Genomic DNA, 13,617 nt, shown 5'->3' with positions numbered 1-13,617 from the left:
TATCAACATTAACTTTTTCCACAGGCTAAAACATTTGAAAATAAAATAACAATAAATAAACCAACCACAGGACTTTAAACTGCTCAGTTTGCAACACACTGGTCTAATCTGATGTGCCCAAGCCAGATACCTGCCATCTTTTCTTGGATGCTAGTTCATTAATGTCGGGACTCAGGCTTTGAGCTGAGGCAACCTTCATTATCAAACGAAGGTGTTCATCAGTCATTATATCTCGTAGTCCACCCGGACCACAGTCTTGGGGGCATGCCTTAAAGGCACTGCCTTTAACGTCCTCTACGAGCTGTCGTCATGTCCGCTTTTCATCCATTCTAACAACGTGCCGGCCCAGTTACAAGATATGTGCAGCTTCTGTACGCACACACACGTGAATGCAACGCATACTTGATCAACAGCAATACATGTTACACTGAGGGTGACCGTATAAACAACTTTAACACTGTTAGTAATATATGCCACACTGTGAATCCACACCAAACAAGAATGACAAACACATTTCGGGAGAACATCCGCACCGTAACACAACATAAACACAACAGAAAAAATACCCAGAACCCTTTGCAGCACTAACTCTTCCGGGACGCTACAAAATACACAACCCGCTACCATAAAATCCCCCCCCCCAACACACACACACCTTGTAACGTCCCGTGCTAACGTTCAAAAGTGTTTTAAGCATTAAACGGCCGCCCTCCTAAGGCTTTTAGAAGGCAATGACGTAAACTACATTTGTACGCAACACACACGCATTAGCTTTGTGTGTGGTTAGCTAATGATAGCGACTTGCCTAAGTTTAACTACTGACGTTAGCTACATTCAATCGTAACAACAACATGACTGCAAATATATATGTTCCAATGGTAACATAAGCCAGCTGATGGTGTTTTTGTTATATTTTTTGTCAAATCATTACAATATTTAATCACGATTAATCACTTTTTGTCTGTAGCTAACTTGTAATTAATCGCGATAAATAGCAGATGAAAGTTTTTTTGTCTTAAAATTTGAAAAAAAATTTGTACGGAATATCAGGAGCATTTATTTAAGTAAAACAATCACAGATTACATTAACAACATCTTTTGACAACCAAACCAAGATCGTAACAATCCACATTTTGTTTTGTCAATGCACTAGGTGTCCGTCCTGAGATCGGTAGATTGTGAGTTCAAACCCCGGCCGAGTCGAACCAAAGACTATAAAAAGGGGCCCAATTACCTCCCTGCTTGGCACTCAGCATCAAGGGTTGGAATTGGGGGTTAAATCACCAAAAATTATTCCCGGGCGCGGCCACCTCTGCTGCCCACTGCTCCCCTCACCTTCCAGGGGGTGATCAAGGGTGATGGGTCAAATGCAGAGACTATTTTTGCCACACCTAGTGTGTGTGTGACAATCATTGGTACTTTAAATAAACATAAAAGTAGTTCCCGGTACCTTTAAATTGATAGTTATTACAATCAGCTCATTGTTAAATGTTATTAAATAAATAATAAAAATGAACAGTTTTATCCTTCATAGTTAATATTGTAAGTCCCACATTCTTTATTTACATGTACATTCTCATTCAGTAAACAAAAAAAAAATTCAATTTTGTTTTTTCAGACGGTCTGTCATAACGTTCAATGTCAATCAGACATTATTGTGAGGTTTTGTAGTTTGTTCCTAAAAAACGATATACTGGCCCCCAACACATTTTTCTCTAAATTTGCCCCCCCGAGTCAAAATAATTGCCCAGGCCTGGTATAGACTATGGTGTGTTGCTGTAGTCACGAAGTAGTCTTTGTCTGTCCTGTCCTTCGTTGAGACTAGAGACTAGAGATGTCCGATAAATGCTTTAAAATGTAATATCGGAAATTATCGGTATCGGTTTAAAAAAGTAAAATTACTGACTTTTTAAAACGCCGCTGTACGGAGCGGTACATATCCGGTAAAACACGGACGTAGGGCATACTTGCCAACCCTACCGATTTTCCCGGGAGACTCCCCAATTGCAGTGCCCCTCCCGAAAATCTCCCGGGGTAACCATTCTCCCGAATTTCTCCTGATTTCCACTCGGACAACATTATTGGGGGCGTGACTTAAAGGCACTGCCTTTAGCGTCCTCTACAACCTGTCGTCACGTCCGCTTTTCCTCCATACAAACAGCGTGCCGGCCCAGTCACATAATATATGCGGCTTTTACACACACATAAGTGAATGCAAGGCATACTTGATCAACAGCCATACAGGTCACACTGAGGGTGTCCGTATAAACAACTTTAACACTGTTACAAATATCCGCCACACTGTGAACCCACACCAAACAAGAATGACAAACACATTTCGGGAGAACATGCGCACTGTAACACAACAAAAACACATCAGAACAAATACCCAGAACCCCTTGCAGCACTAACTCTTCCGGGACGCTACAATCCACACCCCCTCTACCACCAAACCCTGCCCACATCAACCCCGCCGCCCCATCTCCTGAATTCGGAGGTCTCAAGGTTGGCAAGTTTGCTGTAGTATACTCTGGACTGAAGGTCTGTGCCTTCATTGTTTTTGCAGCTGTTGTTTTGAGGCAGGTTTAAAAAAAATTAAAAATAATGCACTTTGTGAAAGTCAATAGTATTTCCCATAGTTGTAGTAGGTATTAGGATTATCTCAGGGAGAGCATGTCCCAAAGTCCAAGCTGCTGTTTTGAGGCATGTTAAAAAAAAATGCACTTTGTGACTTCAATAATAAATATGGCAGTGCCATGTTGGCATTTTTTTCCATAACTTGAGTTGATTTATTTTGTAAAACCTTGTTACATTGTTTAATGCATCCACGGGGCATCACAACATAATTAGGCATAATAATGTGTTAATTCCACGACTGTATATATCGGTATCGGTTGATATCGGAATCAGTAATTAAGAGTTGGACAATATCGGAATATTGGCAAAATAGCCATTATCGGACATCTCTAGTTGAGACCTAAAAAGTATTTGTACTGTAAGTAGTGTACTTAGTTTATATCGAGCATGCACACAGCTACAGCGTGATACATCCTGTATTTCACTCGTCACGTTGTAACGTGCGTCTTAGTTGTAGTTCTGCTTACTAAATTTGGAGGTGTTGAAATCGGCACGTAAAATCGCTAATGCTAACCAGTAGCATGGACACAGCCAATGTAAATTAGCAACGAGCTAATGGAGCCTTTAGAGTCTGCTCTGAATGCTGTTTGAGTGCTTGAGCCAGCGTATAGTTAAATGGCTCCCAGTAGCATGAACTTTGACAGCCCTAATTTTTGGGTTTGAAAAATATACATTCGACAGCTCCTTTTAATATATGTTTCTTTGTAAAAAATCAATTGGAAATCCAAACTAATTGGAGGTAAAAGAGCCTCCGGAAAGAGAGAGTGTTCAAATTGGGAGAATCCACCACAGCGTGTTCCGACACAGTGGATTAGCGGTCATCCAGTCCAACATCTTTGTGCTCACACGCTTCTTTTTTCACTGTAAATGACAGGGGCCATCAATGTCAGATCCAAGGTCACGCTAAAGCTGTGTGTGTGTGTGTGTGCGTGTGTGTGTGGTAATGGAGCCACAACACACAACGTGCATGCTATCGGCCTGCAGCGCAATTGGCTCAAGCCTCAGAGAGCATCCCAGTGACGGGGCCAGGGTCCGTGGAGCTAATCAGACCCTGGGGAATGGATCTCTCTGGCAACACTTTTACTTGTTTGGGATTCTCTGCACTCGAGGACACAAGAGGGATAAAGTCGCTGTGAAGGTCTTGGCTTTAGCACCCCCCCCCCCCCCCCACCCCGTCACTCGCCGGCTGAAGAAGCGACTTAATTGTGACCTGTTTGAGCCGACACGCTACTCCGGTCGCCGTGGCACTTTCATGCCAACATCAATAGCGGAGGCAACACGGAGATGCGAATACTAGCATGAATGGCCAAAACAGGTATTGATTAACGATGTTTGGTGCTGCCCCCTGCTGGATTGGAGGCTGTAAGGGAGCAGTCATTTATACATAAGCAGTCAATGATTAAGCGCACAAGGACATGCGAGAGCACACGTGAGAGTCAAGGTCCCTGTGTCATTACTCTATTATTATTTATTTATGTTAATGTGCCGCACAGCGTGGACTGATAGCGGGGAAGGTGACACAGATTTCTATCCTATGCGCATTTAATCAGCATGTTCTTGTACTGGTACAGGGCGTAGATACGGTCACTGCACCGGATCGAGCGTTCTGCCTGTGCAAAACGGGGAAGTATTCTTTTACCCAGACGGTTGCTGTGACTTCAGTCACGGGGAGCGAGGCGCGATGTACAAAAACAAAACGACTATAACGATGCCAAACGTGGACCAAGACGGAAGACATTGCAGTCTGGTGCAGATTAGGGTTGTCCCGATACCTTTATTTTGGTAGCCAACATGTATATTGATACTTTTTGAGACTTCTCAAAATGAAGGGGACTTTCTAAAATGGCATTATTGGCTTTATTCTAAGAGAAAATCTTATGATACATTAAACATACGTTTATCAATGCAATCAAAGAACGATTTCGGCATTAAATAAAATAGTGGACCAACTACAATCTTCACTTTAATATTACCGTATTTTCCGGACTATAAGGCGCACTTAATTTTTTTTTTTTTTCTTCTCAAAACTGGACAGCGCGCCTTATATCCCGGTGCGCCTAATGTAAGGAATACGTTTGGTTGAGCTCACCCACCTCGAAGCTTATTTTATTTGGTACATGGTGTAATGATAAGTGTGACCAGTAGATGGCAGTCAAACATAAGAGATAAGTGTAGACTGCACTATGATGGCAATATGCCTGAAGTAAACAACACCAACATTTTAAATGTTCCATTGAAAATATAGAACATTACACACGAAGCTCAAAAATCTACCACAATGTTTTAGTACGACTTGGTAAGCTATGAAGCCGCACCCTTTGATGGATTGTCGGCGCATTAAACATACCAGTATTATTATGGTGTGTGTATAAGGTAAGACCTATTATCTGGCGTTTTGTTTCGCAATATTATGCAAAAGAAACTTTTCTTACCATCTGGTACCTGCTGATCTGTATTTGGGATTTGTATAAGTCCTGAAAAATTGCACACGTATGCCTTTGTAGTCCGTAGCGACACCATAGTCGACAAGCTTCTTCTTTATCTCTATCTTCTTGTTATGGGACATTCATCCTCCGTTGTTGCCATTTCTAAATAAAGTAGTGTAAAGTTCTTACTTATATCTGTCAGTAAACTCGCCATGAAAGTGCTAAAACATACCGGTGTAGTGAGTTTAAATTATTCACCCAAGGAACTTTAGTTATTAGAGAGTTCCGGTCGGACGGTTTTTCACAGGACACATTTCCGGCATTGTTGTTGTTTCCGGAGAAGATGCTGCTTCGTTATTGATTTAAAGGCCTACTGAAATGAAATGTTCTTATTTAAACGGGGATAGCAGGTTCATTCTATGTGTCATACTTGATCATTTCGCGATATTGCCATATTTTTGCTGAAAGGATTTAGTAGAGAACATCGACGATAAAGTTCGCAACTTTTGGTCGCTGATGAAAAAGCCTTGCCTGTACCGGAAGAGCGTGACGTCACAGGTTGAAGAGCTCCTCACATCTGCACATTGTTTACACCAGCAGCGAGAGCGATTCGGACCGAGAAAGCGACGATTACCCCATTAATTTGAGCGAGGATGAAAGATTTGTGGATGAGGAAAGTGAGAGTGAAGGATTAGAGTGCAGTGCAGGACGCCAGGGTGTATCTTTTTTCGCTCTGACTGTAACTTAGGTACAAGGGCTCATTGGATTCCACACTTTCTCCTTTTTCTTTTGTGGATCACGGATTTGTATTTTAAACCACCTCGGATACTATATCCTCTTGAAAATGAGAGTCGAGAACGCGAAATGGACATTCACAGTGACTTTTATCTCCACGACAATACATCGGTGAAGCACTTTAGCTTCGGAGCTAACGTGATAGCATCGTGCTTAACTGCGGATAGAAACAGAAGAAACATGCCCCTGACTGGAAGGATAGACAGAAGATCAACAATACTACTATCAGGAGACACCGAACCAAACCCTGGACCTGTAACCACACGGTTAATGCTGTCCAGCCTGGCGAAGCCTAGCAATGCTGTTGCTAACGACACCATTGAAGCTAACTTAGCTACGGGACCTCGACAGAGCTATGCTAAAAACATTAGCTCTCCACCTACGCCAGCCCTAATCTGCTCATCCCCACCCGTGCTCACCTGCGTTCCAGCGATCGACGGCGCGACGAAGGACTTCACCCGATCATCGGTGCGGTCGGCGGCTAGCGTCGGATAGTGTGTCTGCTATCCAACTCAAAGTCCTCCTGGTTGTGTTGCTGTAGCCAACTGCTAATACACCGATCCCACCTACAGCTTTCTTCTTTGCTGTCTCCATTGTTCATTAAACAAATTGCAAAAGATTCACCAACACAGATGTCCAGAATACTGTGGAATTTTTCGAAGAAAACAAACGCTGTTTGTATTGGGACACAATGGTGTCCCAATACTTCCATTCAATCCGTGACGTCACGCGCAAACGTCATCATACCGAGACGTTTTCAGCCGGATATTTCCCAGGAAATTTAAAATTGCACTTTATAAGTTAACCCGGCCGTATTGGCATGTGTTGCAATGTTAAGATTTCATCATTGATATATAAACTATCAGACTGCGTGGTCGCTGGTAGTGGGTTTCAGTAGGCCTTTAAATAAAGTCTGAATGTAATTAAAACATTAACTCCATATTTTGACACTTCTTCCACTCCTGTCCTTGCATGCTACAACAAAGATGACGGGGAGAAGACGCTGCCGAAGGTGAGCCACGTAAATAAGACCGCCCACAAAACGGCGCATCCTGAAGCGACTGTCAGAAAGCGGCTTGAAGATGATCTGTCAAACATAATCTAATCTATTTAAGTAAGCAAACAAAGGTTCCTAATTTGGCTGCTGAAGTATGCAGTAACATATTGTTTCAATTCCATTCGATTATCTTGTCAAAATAATGGCGGACAAGCTGTACAAAATGGATTACCGTTCAAATCTAATAAACACCATTTCTTCTGTTTGTAGACTTTACATACATTTTGGGTTATACTACACATTTAGGTATGGATTGTATCCTCCTACAGTGCGTAGTGAAGCATGTTTAGCTATTCTTCGTCCTTCAGGGATGATACTTGTAAGAAACACAATTAATTTGTTTACCATGGGGGCGAGGATTAGTGATTTAGAAAAAACACTGCAGAGAGACGCTAGCTACTAGCTAGCTACTGCTTTAAAGCACCGCTTGCAGAGCAGCGCTTCAGTGTTTATAGCTTCACCTATATTGTTAGTTTTGAAGCCAAAATACATCCATTCTCCCCTTTCTGTCTTCACACTGTTTGTGTACATCCACCCATTTGTTCACATTCAGGAGCGCTGGCTTGCTGATAGCAGTTAGCTATTGTATCCTCCCACGGTGTGTAGTGAAGCATGGTTAGCTATTCCTCGTTCTTTAGGGAGGATACTTGTAAGAAACGTAGTTTATTTGTCGCCATGGGGGCGACAAATAAACCTCTGAGGATTAGAGATTTAAAAGTAGCTAAAACACTGCTGAGAGACACTAGCGACTAGCTAGTTACTGGCTAGCTATGTTTTAAAGCACTGCTTGCAGAGCAGCGCTTCAGTGTGCTTTACCTCTATTGTTAGTTTTGAAGCCAAAGTACGTCAATTTTCACTCCTCTGTCGTCACCCTGTTTGTGTACATCCACCCATTTGTTTACATACAGGAGCGCCAGGTTGCTGTTCGCGGTTAACTATTGTACCCTCCTACGGTGTGTAGTGAAGCATGTTTAGCTATTCCTTGTTCTTTAGGGAGGATACTTATAAGATATGTAGTTTATCTATAATTTTCACTAAGCGGCCTTCATGCAACACGCATGAAAAAAAAAGTACCGGTATTTTTCAAAGGCAGTACAGTACCTTTTTAATTCATTAGTACCGCACTACTTTATTAGTAGCAATATACTGGACTGTGAGTCGGCAGTAAGGATAGACCAAAAAAGTGGAAAAAAGGTGAACCTCTAACACTAACATGATCTAATTTCCAAGTTACCGAACTGCATCCTAAATAGACCCCCCTTTTAGACCAGTTGATCTGCCGTTTCTTTTCTGCTCTGCCCCCCCCCCCCCCCCCCCCCCCCACTCTCCTTCGTGGAGAAGGGGGGCAATATATTCGGTGACCACAGATGAAGCGCTAGCTGTCCAAAGTCGGAACCCAGTGTGGCCCACTCATCTGTGCATCAGTTGGGGACGTCACTGCGCTGCTGACCTGTCTCCACTCAAGATGATCTCCTGCTGGCCCCACTATGGACTGGACTCTTACACTATTATGCTAGGTCCACTATGGACTGGACTCTCACACTATTATGTTAGATCCACTATGGACTGGACTCTCTCACTATTATGTTAGATCCACTATGGACTGGACTCTCTCACTAGTATGTTAGATCCACTATGGACTGGACTCTCACACTATTATGTTAGATCCACTATGGACTGGACTCTCACACTATTATGTTAGATCCACTATGGACTGGACTCTCACACTATTATGCTAGATCCACTATGGACTAGACTCTCACACTATTATGTTAGATCCACTATGGACTAGACTCTCACACTATTATGTCAGATCCACTATGGACTGGACTCTCACACTATTATGTTAGATCCACTATGGACTGGACTCTCACACAATTATGTTAGATCCACTATGGACTGGACTCTGACACTATTATGTTAGATCCACTATGGACTGGACTCTCACAATATTATGTTAGATCCACTATGGACTGGACTCTCACAATATAATATAATGTTAGATCCACTATGGACTGGACTCTCACAATATTATGTTCGATCCACTATGGACTGGACTCTCACACTATTATGTCAGATCCACTATGGACTGACCACTCACACTATTATGTTAGATCCACTATGGACTGGACTCTCACAATATTATGTTCGATCCACTATGGACTGGACTCTCACACTATTATGTCAGATCCACTATGGACTGACCACTCACACTATTATGTTGGATCCACTATGGACTGGACTCTCACAATATTATGTTAGATCCACTATGGACTGGACTCTCACACTATTATGTTAGATCCTCTATGGACTGGACTCTCACAATATTACAAACCCCGTTTCCATATGAGTTGGGAAATTGTGTTAGATGTAATTATAACCGGAATACAATGATTTGCAAATCCTTTTCCACCCATATTCAATTGAATGCACTACAAAGACAAGATATTTGATGTTCAAACTCATAAACTTTATTTTTTTTTGCAAATAATTAACTTAGAATTTCATGGCTGCAACACATGCCAAAGTAGTTGGGAAAGGGCATGTTCACCACTGTGTTACATGGCCTTTCCTTTTAACAACACTCAGTAAACGTTTGGAAACTGAGTAGACACATTTTTTAAGCTTCTCAGGTGGAATTCTTTCCCATTCTTGCTTGATGTACAGCTTAAGTTGTTCAACAGTCCGGGGGTCTCCGTTGTGGTATTTTAGGCTTCATAATGCACCACATTTTCAATGGGAGACAGGTCTGGACTACAGGCAGGCCAGTCTAGTACCCGCACTCTTTAACTATGAAGCCACGTTGATGTAACACGTGGCTTGGCATTGTCTTGCTGAAATAAGCAGGGGCGTCCATGGTAACGTTGCTTGGATGGCAACAGATGTTGCTCCAAAACCTGTATGTACCTTTCAGCATTAATGGCGCCTTCGCAGATGTGTAAGTTACCCATGTCTTGGGCACTAATACACCCCCATACCATCACAGATGCTGGCTTTTCAACTTTGCGCCTATAACAATCCGGATGGTTCTTTTCCTCTTTGGTCTGGAGGACACGACGTCCACAGTTTCCAAAAACAATTTGAAATGTGGACTCGTCAGACCACAGAACACTTTTCCACTTTGTATCAATCCATCTTAGATGAGCTCAGGCCCAGCGAAGCCGACGGCGTTTCTGGGTGTTGTTGATAAACGGTTTTCGCCTTGCATAGGAGAGTTTTATCTTGCACTTACAGATGTAGCGACCAACTGTAGTTACTAACAGTGCGTTTCTGAAGTGTTCCTGAGCCCATGTGGTGATATCCTTTACACACTAATGTCGCTTGTTGATGCAGTACAGCCTGAGGGATCGAAGGTCACGGGCTTAGCTGCTTACGTGCAGTGCTTTCTCCAGATTCTCTGAACCCTTTGATGATATTACGGACCGTAGATGGTGAAATCCCTAAATTCCTTGCAATAGCTGGTTGAGAAAGGTTTTTCCTAAACTGTTCAACAATTTGCTCACACATTTGTTGGCAAAGTGGTGACCCTCGCCCCATCCTTGTTTGTGAATGACTGAGGATTTTTATGGAATCTACTTTTATACCCAATCATGGCACCCACCTGTTCCCAATTTGCCTGTTCACCTGTGGGATGTTCCAAATAAGTGTTTGATAAGAATTCCTCAACTTTATCAGTATTTATTGCCACCTTTCCCAACATCTTTGTCACATGTTGCTGGCATCAAATTCTAAATTTAATGATTATTTGCAAAAAAAAAAAAAGTTTATCAGTTTGAACATCAAACATCTTGTCTTTGTAGCATATTCAACTGAATATGGGTTGAAAATGATTTGCAAATCATTGTATTCCATTTATATTTACATCTAACACAATTTCCCAACTCATATGGAAACAGGGTTTGTATGTTAGATCCACTATGGACTGGACTCTCACAATACTATGTTAGATCCACTATGGACTGGACTCTCACACTATTATGTTAGATCCACTATGGACTGGACTCTCACACTATTATGTTAGATCCACTATGGACTGGACTCTCTCACTATTATGTTAGATCCACTATGGACTGGACTCTCTCACTAGTATGTTAGATCCACTATGGACTGGACTCTCACACTATTATGTTAGATCCACTATGGACTGGACTCTCACACTATTATGTTAGATCCACTATGGACTGGACTCTCACACTATTATGCTAGATCCACTATGGACTAGACTCTCACACTATTATGTTAGATCCACTATGGACTAGACTCTCACACTATTATGTCAGATCCACTATGGACTGGACTCTCACACTATTATGTTAGATCCACTATGGACTGGACTCTCACACAATTATGTTAGATCCACTATGGACTGGACTCTGACACTATTATGTCAGATCCACTATGGACTGGACTCTCACAATATTATGTTAGATCCACTATGGACTGGACTCTCACAATATAATGTTAGATCCACTATGGACTGGACTCTCACAATATTATGTTCGATCCACTATGGACTGGACTCTCACACTATTATGTCAGATCCACTATGGACTGGACTCTCACAATATTATGTTAGATCCACTATGGACTGGACTCTCACAATATAATGTTAGATCCACTATGGACTGGACTCTCACAATATTATGTTCGATCCACTATGGACTGGACTCTCACCCTATTATGTCAGATCCACTATGGACTGACCACTCACACTATTATGTTAGATCCACTATGGACTGGACTCTCACACTATTATGTTAGATCCACTATGGACTGGACTCTCACAATATTATGTTAGATCCACTATGGACTGGACTCTCACACTATTATGTTAGATCCACAATGGACTGGACTCTCACAATATTATGTTAGATCCACTATGGACTGGACTCTCACAATATTATGTTAGATCCACTATGGACTGGACTCTCACAATATTATGTTAGATCCACTATGGACTGGACTCTCACAATATTATGTTAGATCCACTATGGACTGGACTCTCACACTATTATGTTAGATCCACTATGGACTGGACTCTCACACTATTATGCTAGATCCACTATGGACTGGACTCTCACAATATTATGTTAGATCCACTATGGACTGGACTCTCACACTATTATGTTAGATCCACAATGGACTGGACTCTCACAATATTATGTTAGATCCACTATGGACTGGACTCTCACAATATTATGTTAGATCCACTATGGACTGGACTCTCACAATATTATGTTAGATCCACTATGGACTGGACTCTCACAATATTATGTTAGATCCACTATGGACTGGACTCTCACAATATTATGCTAGATCCACTCGACGTCCATTGCACCGGTCGCCCAGGGGTGGGTCCCAACATTTGTGGTCCCCTCCAAGGTTTCTCATTGTCATCCCATTGGGTTGAATTTTTTTCTTGCCCTGATGTGAGATCTGAGCCGAAGATGTCGTTGTGGCTTGTGCAGCCCTTTGAGACACTCGTGATTTAGGGCTATATAAGTAAACTTTGATTGGTTGATTGATTCTGAACAAATGCCTCACTTTCCTGGGGCATCCCTGTGAGCCTCGCCGAAGGACGTATTCATCAGCACGCGGGGGGAGCGATCGCAGTGATTTTCAGTTTCCACTTTATTGCTGGGTTGCATCATGTCACATGACGTCCGGTTGCTGTCGCCTTGGATACAAGCTCATGGATGTCAAACGCACTGCTAACAAGGAGTCCATTGAAAGCAGAGTGAAAATGCCGCACTTGCACTGTTCTTGCCTGTGGAAATGTTTCCAACGGACATTTTGGCTTGAAGGTCTTTTCAGAGTTCCCATATGGATGAAGGGACAATAGTTCTTGAAACAAAAAGAGAAAGGTTGCTGCCCATCTCTTTTGTCGAGTGGAGCCGAGTCAACAGCGCGGTTGAATTTGCAGAGACCACTTTGTAATTGTCTGTATGAACTAGCAATAAACTGTGAGTGTTGTAACTTATGGGTTATATAGTTCATGTGTGATGCTCATTCATAATTTGCATACTTGATTTAATTGCTGATAAATTAATCTATTATTATTTACAGTTAAAAAGAGTTCAAAGGGAATTGATTTGATTATACATGTATTTGATATTGATTATTTGAGAAACACTGACACTGAATTGAGTTGTTTTCTACTTCATAGCCTAACAAAGGGTTAACTAAGATACCGTATGTTCCACAATTCATTCCGGCAAACCGGATGTAAAAAAAGACCGGGAGCAGGTGCATTGTGGTTGTTGAGATTGAGCATTACGAGCCTACGGGTGAATGAATGAACGACAGATAAGAAGATAAAGGGTTCGTTTTGTACCGTTTTGTATGCCCATTTTTTTCTTATATAAAGTACAACTTTATTTACACATTTCCGACGTCCTTTCCAATACTTTGATTGTAGTTAATCTACAGTGAGCGCTTGTTTACCATGTATTTCTTCTTACCCAACAAACAGTATGAGCAGTTTTCTTAAGGCAGGGGTGTCCAAAGTGCGGCCCGGGGGGCATTTTGCGGCCTGCAGCTAATTGTTTAGCGGCCCGCCACACATTCGGCAAAAATTGCAAAATTGATAACATTGCAAAAATTTAAAAAAACATTTTAAAAAAGTGGAATGAGGTGAAATCTAACAAGAAAAAGTTGCAATGTTGACACAAAGCTGCCATGCAGGCTGTTTTTTTTATTTTG

This window comes from Entelurus aequoreus, linkage group LG08, assembly GCF_033978785.1.
Source record: "Entelurus aequoreus isolate RoL-2023_Sb linkage group LG08, RoL_Eaeq_v1.1, whole genome shotgun sequence".
Lineage (NCBI taxonomy): Eukaryota > Metazoa > Chordata > Actinopteri > Syngnathiformes > Syngnathidae > Entelurus > Entelurus aequoreus.
This window is presented reverse-complemented; position numbering follows the sequence as displayed.